Below are 5,323 nucleotides of genomic sequence, written 5' to 3'. Positions count from 1 at the left end.
TTTTGTGTGTGTGTGCTCTGGAGTGATCTGTTTGATCAAGTATTGTGGAAACAGGCTAACTAAAAGGTCTGATTGTTTGGGGAAAGGTGAGAGGAAAATGGAATTTGAGCTGGGCTGATATTGAAGGTGTGTCCTAGTTCACTGTTAACTGCTCAGTGTCGTTTGTCTGCCTGTTGCCATCTTCCAGGGCTGTTAAGCTTTCTGTTCTTCTGGTGTTGTCTCAAGTGGGTCATCCCATTCACTTCCTCCTTAGGCCCCAAAAGCTTTCAGCTAACCACAATGGAGCCTTTATTTGCGGTGCCAGGTTATGCTCCAACTGAGTGATTGCATTCCCTTGCCACCCCACCCTACCAACGTTGTCATGTTGACTGTGTTTTTCTGACTCAGGCAACATCTAGGAAGGTGTTTGAAGCTGCGCTTGGTTCTGTATTTCTCTTCCTATGAGATGAGCCTAGTGTTCTTAGGTGGCCTAGAAATAATTGTTTGTGACCCCTCAGGTGAGGACAGTTGAGTAAATACCTTGTATGGGAAAAGAATGAGTTCTTTTTATATCAGAATTCTATGGGGGAGAAAGTCTGCAAATGTATGAAGTTTTGCTTTATTTTAAAGTTTTGTGTCCTTGAATATACTATGTTCTTTATCACTCAGGTTAGTGTCCTTGAACTTTTCCCCTGGAAGAACCACGTTTATAATCCTCTTCTCCTCTTGGGTTCCTAACTCCCAAGGTATCAGAAATTCTTTCTTCTGCAGTTCCTGTGTAGGGAGTGTGGGACCAAGGGAGTCTGGGGAGGGGAAAGAGTGCCTCTCCTCTCACTGCCTTCCTTTCCCTACTGTGGCCCCAGAGGCAGCCTGGACTGTCCCACCTTGCCTTAACAGTCCTATAACTGCCCCATTCTGGTACTTTCTAGGAAATTCATCCTTTCTTTCTGTGCTCAGGGTACTGCTTACTTTAGGGCTTTATTGCCCCTTATTTGAACTCGTGCAATAATAGGCTTTTACTAGGTCTCTCTGTTTCTTTCTTTCTTTCTTTTTTTTTTTTTTTTTGTATTTCTTTACTCCATTCTGTTCTGCCCAGTACGGTCAAGAGAAGCTTCCTACATTACAGCCATTCTCATGTTTCTCCTCTTGCTCCAAAACCTGCAATAGCTTTGTATGGCCTGAAACCTAAATTTAGCCTTTGTTCAGAATTTTCTGCGTATGACCACATAATGCTCTTGCCCCTGGCATTCAAATGCCTGGAGAGCATTAAAAAAAAAAAAAAAATATATATATATATATATATATATATATATATATATATAATACTTGTGCTCTACCCCACACCAATGAATTCCACATTGCTGGGGTGGGGCCCCACACAGAGTTTTTGTTTTGTTTTCGTCTTTGTCTTTAAAGCTGCTGGGGTGCAGCCAGGATTGAATAGCACTGCCCAAATCATAGTTCAGGGACCACTGTACCTAAGAATTGGGAGCTCTGTCACCCATCTCTTCACCTCAGAGACATTCTGCAAATGTTCATCGAACCAGAGTGAACTGAATATGTCATGTGTCCCAACCACATTGGTCATTTACTTTTTACCAAATCACCACATATTTTCTGCCTCTGCACCAGTGTGCTAGAAATCTTAGAGGCTGCCCCGGGGACAGGAAACCAGTCTGCAGATGCCCTCTTTGCACCTGCTGCAATGTAGCCACTCTGCATGGGGTGCTTTGGCTGTCTCTTTCACCGCCTAGCTCTGGGGGAAAGCAGTGGTTGCAAGCCAGCCCACAGGGAAGCAGGGAACTAGGGCAGGCCCATGAAAGAGAAAAGGAGCCAGAGTTGTAGGGAACGGACAGAAGCATTCCATATTGTGAATAAAAGGGAATCAGATCATGAAACTTAAGGAAGTAGCTTATATTGAAAGAGTAGCAACTGCTCAGTAAAGAGACTGATTCCTGGGCTCCTGACTCTCCCAAGCCACCGGAGCACCATGCTTCCTTGTCTGGACTGAGGGGGCGGGGGAGGCAGTGTGTGGTTCCATTCCAGTTGGCTTCAGAGGCACAGACCTTGCAAAGTGCCATGGGCCAGGTGCAGAGACTCCAGGGCAGCTGCTGTGCGGGTGGGGTGGGGGGTCGGGACAGGGCTGGCTTTCTTGGAATGATCACTTTCCTGTACTCTAGTGAAATGCCACCAGAGAGGAAGAAGAAACATTTCAGCCTTTATTTTGCTTCCTCAGGTAACAGACACCTTAAAAGGCAGCATGGGGAGAAGCATTCCCGAGCGGGTCTAGTATGGTGGGTATTTGTGGCCTGAGAGGCAAGGGTTTCAACTTTCTGGCACCCCTGATTTTAAAATCATGGTGCCTATCCCTTTTGCCTGCTGATCACTTCTTCTGGGTGTCAGTTGCCCCAGTGAAAGGAAAAATTTTTCATGTGGAGATGGGGAGGAACGGAGACCCCTGAGAACAAAGCTTTAATGACGTGAAAGCCCAGTGAATCCCCCAACATTGGTCTGTTTCAGACAGGTTTTGAGAACAGTTTTAGGAACAGACCAGTTGTTCCTTAGAAAACCGTCAGTTAGTATTGTGCCTCCTGATCCCCACCCCCACCCCACCCCCCCGCCCCCGTATCTCAGTATTTTAACCACACCTGGGTTTGGAGACCAGTTTGTGACCAGGAGTAGAACTTCTGAGTCAAGGCTCATTTTTTTTTTGTGAGGATCTTTGCCTGGGGCACTGAGAAACCCTGTTTGGATCAGGACCACAGGAACATTATCCTCTGGAAAGGAAGTGCCAGCTTGACAATGTAAGACTTTGCCTGTGGGCCCAGCTGGTTATTCACCCGCAAGTCACTTAACTTCCCAGACTTACTTAAAAATCTATAAAATGGGATCCATCTGACATGTCTACCTCAAATGAGGACAAAATGAAATCCTGGTGCAACTCTGAGAGATGTAAAATGCTGTAAAGATTGAAGGCACCTGTGATTTGTATCTCCGGAAATGCTAGTGACGAGCTGCCATCACTCCTGCCTACTAGACTTTGACAGCACCCACCTTCCAGCTACAAGACTCTTGAGGCAGATCCACTTTCTTTATCACTAGTTGGGCCTCAGCTCCAAATATCTTACTGGTACATTCTGATGTCCTGAGCTGGAAAACTAAGAATCTCAAGAACCAGAAGAAATAATCCAAATTTCTTCTCATTTCCCCTAAGACCCAGAGCAGAGTAAGGACCCAAGGAGATCATCGCACTGTATCTTTTATCCTTGGTTCCATCCACTCCTCTCTGAGTCTCCCACTCTTGTTGTTCCAACTAGTTTTTGAGATGAATGAAGAGGAATAGAACTTTGACCCTCTTCACAAAGTCACCACTCCTTAACCCAGGGTTGAGTTTCTTGTTAACCTTAGCCTACTTGGGGTTAGCAGCCTGGTGCTTATGGGGTGTGTCCAAGATCATTCACTGGATCCCAAATCCAGCCTGATTGTAACTGTGGGCTCTTGTATCCTTCTTTGGTGACCACATCTGCTTCCCTTAGGGTTTAGCTCAAGTTCCACTTCATTTCTTCTCTCACCACTAAGTTCACTCTGGGGACTTCCTTGTTTGAACTCCAGTGTCACTTTTAGGCTATTTCCCACAACTTGATGAGTTGTGTTTTGCTGTTTTGCAGTGTTTTCTCATTGTCTTCCTATGTGGGTCAGGCGTGAATGGTCATGTAAATTCTGTAAGGGTAGGAATCATGCTTATTTTCCAGCACTGTGTTGAGTGCCTTTCAGTCAGCCTGGTACTTCCTTACTTTCTTCTGCTTTAGGCCTTCTTGAAATTGAGTCCTTGGTGTTGAGTTGTGAATAAGGAAGCCAGCTGGACCTGTGCCCGGATTGAGAAGCTCTAGTCCCACTTTGTGGGAAGCTGTCTTAACGCCTTGCCTCTGACAACGTTGCTCTTTGGGCCCAGGGCGCCACCGCAGTGTCACCTTGTGCCAAAGGTCTGAATGGGAGCGAGCGCTCTCAGCAGAGGAAGCCAACAGTTGGGCTTTCTTCCGACTGCCAAGACAGATGGTTATCTTGCCCAGCAGGCTCCTTCAGTGGGTAGTCAAGAGAAGATGTGATGAAGGCTGAAAGGGGGGAATTCAGAGAAGCAGGAGGAGACCAGGAGATAGTGGCACCACTATCTTATTACAGAAGCCAAGGAAGGCAACAGTTTAAAACTAGGGGAGCAAGTGGCGCCAAATGGCTCAGGAGAGGTTTTCTGGGCTAATGACCAAGATGAGTTCATGGGATGTGGCCACTGATAGTGGTCTTCCCTGACACCCCATCACTCTACCACACCTCCTTTTTATTCTCTGAATAGCACCATCATTAGCTAAAATCATTTTGTTTATTTCTAGCTTCTGTATCCAAAGTAAACTCCTTGAAAACAGCAACTTGGTCCTGTTTACTCTTGTCTTCTCCGCTCCCAGAATAGTGCCTGACACTCAGAAAAATAAGAATAAAGGTACAGACTTGTCCAAAGTCATTCAGCTAATAAGTGGGAAATCTCTGGGGTTCTGGGGGGAACAGAATAGTAAATGTGCATATGTTCTGAATAATGATTTTAAAGCTACTATTTAAAAATTAACGTGTTAGTCATAGACATTTACCACTTAGGTAAAAGAAGGAAAGCATATGAGATGCTAAAAACTGCATGATAATGCAGTATCACAAACTAAACATCTGGAATTCCTACAACCCGTACAAAGAAGGACATTTAGAACTTTAAATGGTTTATTTAATGAGAATAAAAAAATGAATTAAACATTTGACTCAAATTAGGAAAAAAGAACAAAATGCATAATAGGAAAGCCAGGAAGAAAGAAACATGTATTAGAGCAGAAATTATTGAATTTTAAAATAGAGTTTTAAAATGTAATTTTTCAAAAAAGGAATAGAGTAGTCAAAGAGGAAAAAGAAAAACATCCAAAATTAGAAATGAACAAGGGGATGCAACAAATTTATGTTACAATAAAGTACCACATGTAAGTAGGCTAATAAATTTGGTCCTCAGTGAAATAGGTGATTTTCTGGGGGAAAAAAAATTATATGTATGTGAATGAAGCCAAAATTCACTTAGTTATCTTAAGCTAAGTGGAAGACCTGAAAGATCAATGATCAATGAAGAAATGGAAAAAGCATATGAGAGCTATCTCTATATGCTTTTTTTTTTTTTTTAAGATTTTATTTATTTATTTGACAGAGAGAAATCACAAGTAGATGGAGAGGCAGGCAGAGAGAGAGAGAGAGGGAAGCAGGCTCCCTGCCAAGCAGAGAGCCCGATGCGGGACTCGATCCCAGGACCCTGAGATCATTA

This window comes from Mustela nigripes, chromosome 7, assembly GCF_022355385.1.
Source record: "Mustela nigripes isolate SB6536 chromosome 7, MUSNIG.SB6536, whole genome shotgun sequence".
Classification (NCBI taxonomy): Eukaryota; Metazoa; Chordata; class Mammalia; order Carnivora; family Mustelidae; genus Mustela; species Mustela nigripes.
The sequence above is the reverse complement of the archived record's forward strand: the minus strand, read 5'-3'. Positions refer to the sequence as shown.